Below are 13,806 nucleotides of genomic sequence, written 5' to 3'. Positions count from 1 at the left end.
AGCCGTGTGAGAAAGAATAGGGTATTAGGTCTGTCTAACCTGTCTAATCTCTTTTTCTCTTTTAATCTTCCTTGGTCTTCCATTCTTTCATAGTCACTGATTCTTACAGACTTTTTACTTGGGGGAGGGGGCGGATACTGTTAAAAGTATAAATTTTCTATATAAATTATATTTCGTTCGGGGGGCGGTAGACTTTCTTCGAAAGAGCGACCCCGAACTTACGAACGACATTTGAAAATTCCGGTGGAGGAGGTGATATTTTTCATATTAATTATATATTTTTCTATTTCGTTTTTGTCCGGGGGGGGGGGGGGGTGCTAACTCCTCACCCCTTCGAGAAATATTAATATTATTATTATTGCCTGCTGTCCGCCTTCCCGCTTTATCCCGCCACCGTCTGTTGTTGATTTTTGGTCACGTGCCCATGAGATAACAGTTCGACAAAGCTATCCAGCAGATAGTGCGGATTATTACGCAAAATTCGAGATTTGTGAGTTTAAGTTGCGATATGTAGGTTACCTAGATTTCGCCTTTTCTGTTTAACCTAGATTCAAGTCAAGAGAAAGTAACTCTACATACGTCGGATAAATATTTTTGAATATGAATACAATTTTAACATTTAAAAAAATATTTAGGAACAGATGTATACAATTGAAAACCAGATTTTTTAAAAATTATAATTGAGTAATGTATGTCACAAGGCAATTCCCTCCCCCCCCCCCTTGTATGGAATGTATGTCACACATATGTTAACCTGGTTATGCCACGACGTATGGCATTTATTTTCATTTACATCAAGGTCCAAGTGTTACGTAAAGTAGCAATCATGGCTGCCCGTAGGAATTTACAAAGTTTTCACAGAATTTTTTTTTCCGGCCACTAAGTTTTGTCACTATTTTTATTTTGTAAGTGTCGTCAGCAACTGACGTCACGTTGTTAGAAATATTTTACACCATACCCTCCATCTTCACAAAAATGTGGGACCCCCAACTTAAATTAACGTCACACATCAGCATACCCCCCCCCCCCCCCACGCTACACACCACGCAGATTAATTTAGGCTTTGTCAAGATCATGTTGATTAGTTAATTAAAATTAAAATATGATATGACTTGACGAATTTGAGTTTTTAAAATGCAGAAATGTGACATTACAGCACCATTCACCTAACGCTGCAAATATGTAGTTTATATTTACACATATCCATAAACTACGTCACGTTTCTTTTTTACGATTTTTACCCCCCCCCCCCCCCCCCCCCATTATAATTGCAGTTTTTTTTTTTCAATACACTGATGTCTGTCTACATTATTTATTAGTTCGGTCATCACTGAGTAGTCCTTCTAAAGTATTCTATTGCAAATTACAAAAACTTTTGTTTAAACGCGAAATAGCTGGCAAAATTCAGTTTCTAACAAAACTTTTTTTTTAATAAGTATAATTGTCTCATCACATTTTTTTTACCCCCCCCCCCACTTCTTCGTAAATCATCGTCACAAAAGTGACACCCATACCCTTAGGACCGTGATGTTGTTTGTGGACGCCCCCCCCCCCCCCCATCAGAGACGTAGCGACCCTTCCCGCCCGGGGACAAACTTTTCGATTTGCACCCCCCCCCCATATTGATCTATGTATGCTTGACCTCGATAGCTAAACATTACTACCGTTGGCCAACGGAGAAAGAAAGATTTAATTTTTTCAACCCGTTTTGGATGTTGTAAACAGATATTTGAGATACACGAACCTGCAATCAACACCTCGCATCTCAAAATGCTAATTAGGCCCCAGTGCCCCGCGGCTGTTGTTATGACGAGCACGTGGCCACACAAAAAACACGCCCATGCGCAGAGAGTTGACCTAATTTCTTTATAATATTTTTTCTATTGGTTGACACACTTTCTTTCTTGTGGACACGGACCGCTGTGCACTGAACCGCGGCAGTACTATGTCTACCAACCGCGCGCGCGCAAGGCTACGTGCGTGTGTGACGACAGTAGCACTTTTTTCAGGTCCTGACGCACACTTGACCTATTATTTATTTTTTTGTGTCATGTGCCGGGCGTTTGAGGGGGGGGGGGGGGGGGTATTCAGCACAAAGAGTATTCTCCCCTATATACACTTGACAGGAATAAAGTGGATGCCAAATTTGTGAAAGAGGAAAACAAAAGGGGGGGGGGGGGGGGGTTAGTGGTAATTCACTGGTAATACAGTGGCCTATAGTACTTTAGAGGACTGTGTATCGTTCTGAAAAATTGCAATAGTCAACAGAAAACGGTTTATTATATAAGAGACATTTACTTTAATGCAGTAATGTTTTTTTTTTTAAAAAAAGGAAAACAAATTGGAAACCTTTCACGAGATGTTAGCGACACAATTTTTAATTTTTAATTACGAACTTTCAAAATGTCTGTTTTTAAACTCCGGTACCCAAATCATCCCTAGATAAATTCAGGGATCATCAAAAACTCGAGCTCTTCCGAGACAATCGAGTTAGCAATCAACTGCTTTAGGCTATAGGAGTACTTGTTCGTGTAGCATTTTTTTAAATATACCAATAATGGGTAGGCACAAATGCTCGAACTGAAATGTTATAAACGCCCTTTCAGACATTTTCAGTGTTTCTTTCAGATTTTTTTCTCGGGGGGGGGGGGGGGGGGGGGGGGAGGGGGGGGGGGGGGGTGACGACGACACTTTCTGGGGGGGGGGGGGGGGGCGGACAACATGGACAAACATTTTCCGGGGGGGGCGGACACTGGTAAAAGTATATGTTTGCTATATAAATTCCATTTCGTCCGGGGGGGGGTGGACATTTTGCTCCGGGGTCTGAGGGGGGGGGGGGATGTGAAGAGAGGGTAGGTACATTTGAAACTTTGGAGGTGGGTGTTCTATATAATAAATGTATGTATTTTTGTCTATTTCGTCCATGGGATGAGGCGGTAGACGTGGACGGGGGACTGGGGGGGGGGGGCGGGATAATGACCGGATTTAGTCTTAGCGGGGCTCATTGGCTGAAAATTATCCAAGGCCTATGTGACTATTTATAACCTAGGTAATAAAACAAAATCTGGGGGTCTCATAAAATAAAGCTTCCCCCCCCCCTCGCTACAATATCCTGGATTCGTTAGGCTGTTTAAGAGAAAGAACAGCTAAATACTCCAAATTGCACAATATTAATCCCCTAACACTTTTTAATAATGCAATATAAAATGAATAATTTATTGTTCCCGTAATATCGTGCGACATAAATCTGACTTGATTGAAGTGGATCTTGTCTACATTACCTTAATTACCTTGAGAAAACACCCTCCCCCGTTTAATCACAACTTGTCTGATTTATTAAGCTTTCAACTGTACCGTCTTTCTGTTCCTACCATCCACACACAAAAAAAGGTAAAATGAAATGAATATGTCTACTTTTTGACATAAAATATTATGTCAGTTTTACTTGACTTGTAGTTAGGTGGAGTGTAGAGTCCTGTTGTGTAAAAAACCGCTCTTGCATACCAGATGTTGATGTGATTGGCGTGTCCCTGTTGTTGATTTTTATATCGATCATAGTCTGATCAAGGACATTTCCTATGGATTAGCTTGGTAGTGCTGTTCATTGTTTTTATAAACGGGGTGTGAATCAGCCATTAATATAGTGAAGTTCCATTTTGAACCAGGAGGTCCATGGCACAAATGAATTAGAGTTCACCTGTTTCTTTGTAAGAGATGCATATGAAGAAATTGTGTGTTTAGCACTATGCCCAGCCACTTTTGTGTTCCCTAACGCGAGTCAGGTACCCATCAAAGCTGGGTGGACTCAGAAGAGACATTCTATGGTCTTGAACCCAAGATTTGGCGAGTCGTATGCCCTACCATTCTACCACACCGTCCCATAACATTTAATATTACATTGGTCGAATTGGGAGTCGTCCATTAAGTACTGTTACGACTACTTGGGGTTTGTCCTGGGCTGACCCGTATGTTGGGGTAGCGACCCCACGCTCATCCATCAACCTGGCGGTGGTCAGAGGCGGACCAGTGCTGGCCGTGGGAATCTTTGGGTCGTTTCGGCCACCACGCGGATTGGGTTTTTACTCTGTGGGCGGCGCATACCTGGTGTCTTGGGGACTCGGCTGGTAACGACCAACAGCCCGTGATTTATGGCTGGGAAAGCTTTTCTGGACGGACGAAACCGTGGGGACGGTCATGTCCTGACTTGACCTGACCTGGGGGGGTCAGGCTCGATTAACTAGGTTCCCACACTAGTCAGGGACGACTGGAGAATATTAGGAGGGCGATTGGTGAGACCAGTCAGTCAGGGCATAGCAGCACACCAGTTAGGACGTGTAGTTGTATATAGTTTAGACAAGGCTAGGTGGTAGGATTTTTGTGTTGTATTTTGGTGGCGGTTACTTTTACATGTTGTATCTTTGATGTAAGAATTAAACTTGAGCAAGTATTAAAGGTGTTCATTAGTTTTAACGTGTGTTCTTGTCTACCTCCCCTCCTAGATCGAAAGGTCTAGGTAGCTCGGGGCGTAACAATTGGCGGCTAGCGTCTGGGATTGGACAGACAACGAGTTGAATAGTTTCTTTTGATGCCATTTTCAGTTGGGGGCTCACGAGCTTGTGTTTTAGTTTTAAGTTTTAGGAGTAGTGAGAGTAAAGTTGTTCACGGAATCAGGAGAGTTTTCCAAACATTGAGTAAGTAGCGAGCTTATCACCTTTGTATTGACACTGAGTTTATTTTGCTTGATTTTTATGTTGGTCCAGTAGAGCTGGAATTTTTATTTTTATTCAGTATAGCTGGAGGGATTAATGCCCAGTATACTCGAATATTTTTGTTTGGTCCAGTGGAACTGGAGTGTTCGGGTTTGTTCAGTACAGCTGGAGGGTCATTCCCAGGTACGTGAATAAATTCGTAATTTTTGTTTGGTTTGCTCAGTATAGCTGGAGGGTCAATTCCCAGTATACGTGAGTAAATCGTTTGTAATCCAGTGTAGCTGGATATCTTAGTTTGGTTGGCCCAGTATAGCTGGTGTCTACCTATTTGAAGTGTCAAAGGTGATAGCCCTACTTTTAGTGTTTTAATTGTACTTGTAGCTGTGAGAGTAAGCCATTTAGTTTTGTTTTTTTAGCTAACCGCCACCGTTTAACCTTAACAATGGATATAATGAATTTTTTAGAGCGTCCAACATTGGAGGTGTTAGATAATTGTAAACGCGTAGAATTAGTGGCCATCGTGCGCAAGTTAAATATGTCTTTTAAAGCTTCATCTAAAAATCGGGCAGTGCGTGACGAGATTGTGGTAGAGCTAGTGAACCTTGGGTTGTTAGAAGAGGAGTGTCTGGACACCATTGAACAGAGTGATCCTACCTCTGAAGCTGTTAAATTAAAGAAACTTGAGATAGAGAGTAAAGAGAAAATGGAGAGGGAAAAGAGAGCTTCCGAAAAGGAAATTAGGCTTAGGGAATTAGAGCTGCAATCTTTCGCCTCTACATCTCCTCCTATAAAACTCACTTCCTTACAGTCTAGTGTTCCGAAGTTTAGTGAAGAGGATTTAGTTAGGTTTTTCAAATCATTCGAGTTCGCAGGTAGGAGTTATGATTGGCCCTTAGACAAATATACTACACTACTTAGTCCTGTGTTAACTGGAAAAGCTGCGGATGTTTTTACATCCCTTAGCCCTGACATTCAGTCCAACTACCAGCTTGTTAAAGAAGCTATACTGAGAGCTTACGAACTGACACCAGAAGCTTACAGAAGCCAGTTTAGGAGCCTAAAGAAAGCTCCAGGGGAAACTCACGTTGAGTTCCTCTACAACAAAGAAAAGCTTCTATACAGGTGGTTGACTGCTGAAAATGTAACTACCTTTGAAGACGTTTGCTCCTTATTCCTACTCGAAGAGTTCAAAAACTGCCTTCCAGGTAGAATACGAGTTCAGCTGCAAGACAACGGGGTCAAGTCGACTCGTCAGGCGGCCGAGATGGCTGATAACTACACGCTGAACCACAGGGATTACTATGAGACACCAATACAGAAAGGTTCTCATAGACCAGCCCTGGGTAGAGCAGGCAATTTCCCAGGCCAATCTTCAGTCCAGCAGCCAGTCAAATCTAGAGCAGGCAACTTCCCAGGCCAATCTTCAGTGCAGCAGCCAGTCAAACCTGAATCACATGAAGTTGATGTTATCTGCTACTACTGCCAAGCAAAAGGGCATTTGGCTAGACAATGCAGTAAACGCGTGAAGGATAATAGGGTGTACCCAACATCTTGTCTACAACAATCGAGGGATCACCTGGATCGGGATCTAGATACCACCCGAGGTTATGGCTGTATTGAACAAATTAGCCAGCCGGTAGATCTGCACAATTCTGAGGGGTGCATCCCAAACCCAGAGGACACTCAAGAAATGACAAGCGTCGAGCCTGCCCCTAAGCCCATCCACAAAGCTGTGAATGCTCATGTTGGTGTGGCCGGTGATGGTATCACAAGCCGTGAGGCAATATCAGTCGAAACATTGCAGAGGTTCCAGCCTTTCATCTTCGACGGGTATGTGTCAATACCCGGAGATGCATCGCCTCCACGACCAATAAAAATTCTTCGCGACACCGGTGCCTCCTTGACCTTGCTACGGGAGGGAATCCTTGCTGGTAATTCGTTTACTGGTGACAACGCTATCCTACAGGGCATCGAGTCAAACCAAGTGAGCGCCCCTCTCCACACCATACGGCTAGACTCAGGTCTAGTTACAGGTGATGTCGTTGTTGGAGTGAGGCCGCACTTACCCCTGCCAGGGATTGGATTACTCCTGGGGAATGATCTTGCGGGACACAAGGTGTTTCCAGATTGTTTTTATGGTGAACATCCGCTCACCCAGTCCACCAGCGATAACACCAACAGCCAGTACCCTTCATGTGTGTTAACTCGTGCGGGAGCTAAGAAAAGAGAGTCACCGCTGGAAGTGACGAGCGAGGATGAGGCAGTGAATTTAAGTTCAACCTTCTTCGATAGAGTCACTGATCTCTCTCTCCCTCGTGATCAAATCCGTGACACTCTCTCTCCCTTGAGAGTCTCATTTGACGATTTCGTGCAGGCGCAACAGAACGATTCGGAAATAACTGAACTGAAAAACGAGGCCTTACCTCAAGCTGAGGCCGAGAGACAGGGGAACTGTTTCTACCAGCATGATCACATCCTCTACCGACGATATCGCCCAGACAACGCCTCTGGTGAGGTTGCCGGGCATGACCGCAATCAAGTCGTGGTACCCAGAATATATCGGCCTGACCTGATGTACATTGCCCACGACTCACCCCTGTCGGGTCATCTAGGGGTAAGAAAGACATTGACAAGACTTAGAGAACATTTCTTCTGGCCGGGAATGAAGAGAGAAGTAACGGAGTATTGTAAGACATGTGAAGTTTGCCAACTTGTCGGTAAACCTAATCAGGTTATCCCTGAAGCTCCACTGTGTCCTATCCCAGCTTTTGGCGAGCCTTTCACCACAGTTCTCATCGACTGTGTAGGGCCTTTACCTAAGACAAAAGCCGGAAACGAATACCTAGTCACCATGATGTGTGCCTCTACTAGGTTCCCAGAAGCCATTCCTTTGAGGAATATTAAAGCCAAGAACATTATAAAAGCTCTTACCAAGTTTTTCACTACCTTCGGTTTCCCACAGGTGATACAATCAGACCAAGGCACCAACTTCACCAGCAGGGAATTCCAGAAAGCCATGTGTTCATTTGGCATTAACCACGTTAAGAGTACCGCGTACCACCCTCAGTCTCAGGGCGCGCTCGAGCGTTTTCATCAAACGCTAAAGACTATGATGCGCACCTACTGTGTGAACCACGCTGATTGGGATGAGGGCGTACCCTTGCTCCTGTTCGCAGCTCGAGAAGCAGTCCAAGATTCCCTCGGATATTCACCGTACGAACTTGTGTTCGGTCGCACTGTTCGCGGCCCTTTAAAGTTACTGAAAGAAAAGTGGACTAGTTCCAGTGAAGCGGTGCCACAGAACTTTGACATTTCAAAATTCAAAGAGAAACTGAGTGCTATCTGGGAGTTGGCAAGGGTTAACTTAACCCATGCTCAAAGAACGATGAAGAATAAGTTCGATCGAAAGACTAAGGCTCGCAGCTTCCAACCTGGCGACCAGGTCCTAGCGTTTCTTCCTGTCCCTGGCCAACCACTCAGGGCCAAGTTTTTCGGTCCATATACAGTAGAGTCCAAAGTTAGTGACGTGAATTATATGATTAACACTCCTGGTCGCAAGAAAACAAAAAGGTTGTGCCATATCAACTCTATTAAAAGATTTTATAGCAGGACTCCCCCAGCCGCCACAACAGAGGTGGTGAATGTTGTTGTAAAAGAGGACCATGGTGGGGTCGATGAAATCGATCAAGACGAGCCAGGTCACATAAAGTTGCATAACTCAGAGATTTTATCGAATCTCAATGATAAACTGTCTCACTTGACCGAAGATCAGCGAACCATCATGGGCAATCTTATTTTTGATTTCTCTCATGTGTTTCCAGATGTCCCTGGAGAAACTAATTTAATTAGCCATGATATTGATGTTGGTAATGCTACTCCGGTTAAACAACACCCTAATCGGGTTAACCCTGAAAAGTTGGCACTCATTAGAAATGAGGCCAAATACATGCTGGAGAATGACATAATTGAACCCAGTCAAAGTAGCTGGAGTGCCCCATGTCTTCTCGTCCCTAAAGGGGATAAGACCTATCGGTTTTGTACCGATTTTAGAAAGGTTAATTCCTTAACAAGGGCTGATTCCTTTCCCCTCCCCCGTATAGATGATGTAATTGACAAAGTTGGACAGGCAAGGTTCATAACAAAAATGGACCTTCTGTCTGGATACTGGCAGGTACCCCTGACCCAAAAGGCGAAAGAAATTTCTGCCTTTGTCACCCCAGATGGCCTTTATCAGTACAAGCGTATGCCCTTTGGTTTGAAGAATGCCCCTAGCACTTTCCAACGCATGATCAACTCAGTAATTGCTGAGATAGATAATTGTGACGCGTATATAGATGATGTTGTTATCTATAGTCAAACTTTTCAGGAACACATTACCCAGTTGTACCAATTGTTTACCAAGTTAGCCTCGGCTAACCTAACTGTAAATTTACAGAAGAGTGAATTTTGTCATGCCACCCTCACCTATCTAGGGCATGAGGTGGGGAACGGGAAAGTTAGACCTGTCGGGACAAAGGTGGAGGCTATTGTTGGGTTGCCCCCGCCCACCGACAGAAAACAGTTGAGGAGGTTTCTGGGAATGGCGGGGTATTACAGAAAATTTTGTAAAAATCTCTCCACCATTGCCGAGCCACTCACCAATCTACTCAGAAAGAACATAAAGTTCGAGTGGAATGTGGAGTGTGAACAATCATTCCAGGAGATTAAATGCATATTGTCAAATTCACCTGTCCTAATGGCGCCAAACTTTGGCAAGCCCTTTAAACTGGCAGTTGACGCTAGCGATTGTGGCGTTGGGTCTGTCCTCATGCAAGAAGATAATGAAGGCGTAAAACACCCAGTCGGGTATTTTTCAAAAAAATTAAATGCTCATCAAAGAAATTATTCAACTATTGAAAAAGAAGCCCTAGGGTTAGTGCTGTCACTGCAACATTTTGATGTATACGTGAGTTCCTCCCCTTTGGTAGTGTATACAGACCATAACCCACTAACTTTCGTAAACAAACTCGGGTTGAAGAACCAGCGACTGCTCCGCTGGTGTCTGTACCTACAAAATTTTAATTTAGAAATCAAACACATTAAAGGGAAAGATAACATTGTGGCGGATATGTTATCTCGGGGATAACTTTTCAGTAGGATTATGTTAAGGATAACAGTAGTTTCTTCTATTTTTGTCTTTTTCTAAAATGTATTTTTAAATGTGTTGGATGCCATGTTTTCTTGTTGTAAAACCTGAGTCGATGTTTGATGTCATTGTTTCGTAAAACCTGTTGGTGTGACTAAAATCACCACTTTTTTCGCCCCTGTTAATTATGGTGATGTTTTAATTAATTTAGTCTGGTGTGTGATCTTGACATTTTGTAACCCTACTTTTGAGGTATTGTGAGACGGGGGGTGGTGGTCTAGGTGATGTTCAATTAATTCCCCATGCGGTGAATAAATTTCTCGAAGGGAGGGGGTGTTACGACTACTTGGGGTTTGTCCTGGGCTGACCCGTATGTTGGGGTAGCGACCCCACGCTCATCCATCAACCTGGCGGTGGTCAGAGGCGGACCAGTGCTGGCCGTGGGAATCTTTGGGTCGTTTCGGCCACCACGCGGATTGGGTTTTTACTCTGTGGGCGGCGCATACCTGGTGTCTTGGGGACTCGGCTGGTAACGACCAACAGCCCGTGATTTATGGCTGGGAAAGCTTTTCTGGACGGACGAAACCGTGGGGACGGTCATGTCCTGACTTGACCTGACCTGGGGGGGTCAGGCTCGATTAACTAGGTTCCCACACTAGTCAGGGACGACTGGAGAATATTAGGAGGGCGATTGGTGAGACCAGTCAGTCAGGGCATAGCAGCACACCAGTTAGGACGTGTAGTTGTATATAGTTTAGACAAGGCTAGGTGGTAGGATTTTTGTGTTGTATTTTGGTGGCGGTTACTTTTACATGTTGTATCTTTGATGTAAGAATTAAACTTGAGCAAGTATTAAAGGTGTTCATTAGTTTTAACGTGTGTTCTTGTCTACCTCCCCTCCTAGATCGAAAGGTCTAGGTAGCTCGGGGCGTAACAGTACATTGGAAAGAGGGGTGGGAGGTTCCGACTTTGTGATAAGATTTGGGCTTCGAGACGCACATCCTAATGGGAAATGGCTTACGAATACAGAAATAACATGTTGGTCCTAATTAAAAGACATTAAAAATTAGCGGGCTCCCAAAATTACACTGGCCTAAAAACTGCAAAATAATAATTCCGTTTTTCTACTTCTATATGTTTTATTTTTAATTTGTAAAACATAAATCAGCCACGTTTATTTATTTAACGAGCCAAATGAATCTTCTAACGGTATTTTCGCCAACTTGTCGATCACTGTCGAAGCAGTAAGAACGGTAACTCTTCATGCGTGATGAGTCACATTAACCTGATTACGCCATATTTAACTGGCTTACATCCAATTCGTGTTTGCACTGACACCGATTTTTAAAAAAAATTAATTATTGAACCAGTATCAAATACTATTTTTTTCAAGTATTAATACATAATACAATGTATGTATTTATTCGTGTTCATTCAGGGCAAATTTATACTCAGATTAAATTCTTGTTTTTGTTATTCGTGGTAAATTACCTCTGTCTAAGACAGGGATTTCCCGATTATTTGACAAAAGTGCTAATGTTATTGGCTAGATAGTTGTTATTCCAATACAGCTAGCCTGTAGTACTCTAAGATAAGTTATGTTATCAAATGGTCTCTTGAAGTCGAGCCAGCCGAAAAATACGTGGTCAAGTTATTGATGGCGCGGCCAGTTAATTAAACCGTACACGATCGTATCTCAGCATTCTAGTTTAATGCCTCAAGCAGACGTTAACGAAAATCAGACTCGTAGGAGGTAAACAAAGAAGCCATTGCCACGCCAAGATTAACGTGATTAGAAATTATTTTCTTAGCCGGCTGCTTCGTTAGTTGTTATGTTTGTTTACTGTTGATAGGCATATACTATATGATATAGGGTCGCCATATAGGCCTGCATGTCACATTTGTCGTTTTTTTGTCCCATTTAGGCCGCTTTGCCGTATTAGTCGTTATTCACCATTTAGGCCTGCATGTCATATTTCTCTTTAGTCGCCATATAGGCCTGCATGTCATATTTGTCGTTGTTTGTCCCATTTAGGCCGCTTTGCCGTATTTGTCGTTAGTCGACATTTAGGCCTGCATGTTATATTAATTGTCGTTATTCACCATTTGGGCCTGCATTTCGTATTTGTCATTTGTCGCCGATAGGCCTGCAAGTCATATATGTCATAGCTAGCCCCACATAATCATCATGGGTTAAAGGATACGTTTTGCTTAGGGACTGTCCATCATAACGTGGGCGGGGGTGTGATGGTGGGGGGGGGGGGCTTGTTTTAAAACGATTTATGCTGTGAGGGGAGTGGTGGTTAAGAATGTGTGACGCCATACTTTTGCAAGTTAAAAATACGTTTTAGCCAAGCAAAGATTGGAGACGTGACATGGAGGATGAGACACGAAGGGTCCATAAATGCTTAAAAAAATTGAGTCATATCGCTGAATAATTCTTGATGTTTTTGCTTTTCCCTTCTCTCTACTCCATGTATCTGATGTAGTTTGGATAAGCTAAACCAGTGGCGTCACTAGGTTAGGTGACACAGGGTGCGGTTACCCAAGGTATCACCCCACTACACCTGAACGACGATGTATGATATAGTAAAAAAAATTTGGTGTCAACACACCCGTAAGTCTAATAATGAATGCTATAACGTTATTAAACTAACTGGAAAAGTCATACTTTCTCACTAATATTAGTTACAATACGTTTTGAGTACCCTCTCCCCCTCCTCCCTTGGATGGTGTCACCCTTTCCGCACACCCTCCTTCCATCCCCGCCTTGTGAGATTAGTGATTTAAAAACAACACACTAGTATAAAGATAAATACTTATTCTAGAACCTTCTTATAAGCGCCCCACCCCTACCACGTTCAATGATATTAGGTGCAGTTGTCCTTTTGAGAAGTATCATTTTCAAGTGTTTATTTTTTCAAGGGCCTTAACCCATTTCTCGTGTAGACAATTTTATTGTCTCAACAGCCCCCACAAAACTTGTGGGTTATTTTGGGCACATGATGTGTTTATGACGCATCATCGGGAATTCCAATTGTGTTCCGTGTCGTCGCCCACTTTCATTTCATACGTATTTTTTCCCCTCATATTTCACGCTAGAATTTTGCAACTTGTACACACCACTAGTATTCACCTCCAGCATTTCTTTATTAAATCAGCTATGCTCTTACTTGATTCAATCCGTTCCATTGTTGATTTTGCGTTAGCCAAACTACCAAAATATTTATCAGACCCAAGAAACAGTCGTGTTGATGCGCAGAATCAACAATTCTGAACTGAGTTAAAAGGCGCTCCAAGGTCTTGCCTTTCCAAGAAAATCTTATTTATCCTAAAGCCACCAGCGCAATAAAAATGTCATTGGAATAGGTAAGTCTATGTATAGGACAAAAATCTATTAAAAATCTATAAATATTATATATTAATCAAAGTGGTCGGGATAGGGTTAACATTTTCAGGTTTTAAATTAGATTTTTATTAGACGTTTTGTATTATGTATAGGCTACGTAACATATTTTTTTTCAAAAAAAAAAGCTAAGTTAGTTTGAATACCTATTAGTTTTGCATGATAAAATTTCGGTACAAGCTTATTTATTTTCTAGTCTTTAGTACTTTAAATATTATGAAAGTATAAAAATAAAGTCGAAACTTGCATTTAAAAAAAATTGTACTTCATATTGATCCAACCTGATCGATTTTAGGTCGATACCTTAAAAAAAAACAGGCGCCTTCAAACCAGTGTTTGTTCCATACTTTTTTCTCCGGGGGGGGGGGGGGGGCTGTCAACATTTTCCGGGGGGGGGGGAGGACACTGCTAAAAGTTTCGCTCCCCCAAGAGATGCCTGGAAGAAACTCTGCTTAAAACCCGATCAAATTAATTCACGCCGCTGTTATGTTATAGAAAAAAAGGCATATTACGAGGTTACCTGCCCTTGGTAGCTTCTCTCGTCTAAAAAAAAGATTGGAAAACAT

The sequence above is a fragment of the Physella acuta genome, unplaced genomic scaffold (genome assembly GCF_028476545.2).
Source record: "Physella acuta isolate Inbredline_101_S28 unplaced genomic scaffold, ASM2847654v3 ptg001575l, whole genome shotgun sequence".
Classification (NCBI taxonomy): domain Eukaryota; kingdom Metazoa; phylum Mollusca; class Gastropoda; family Physidae; genus Physella; species Physella acuta.
The sequence above is the reverse complement of the archived record's forward strand: the minus strand, read 5'-3'. Positions refer to the sequence as shown.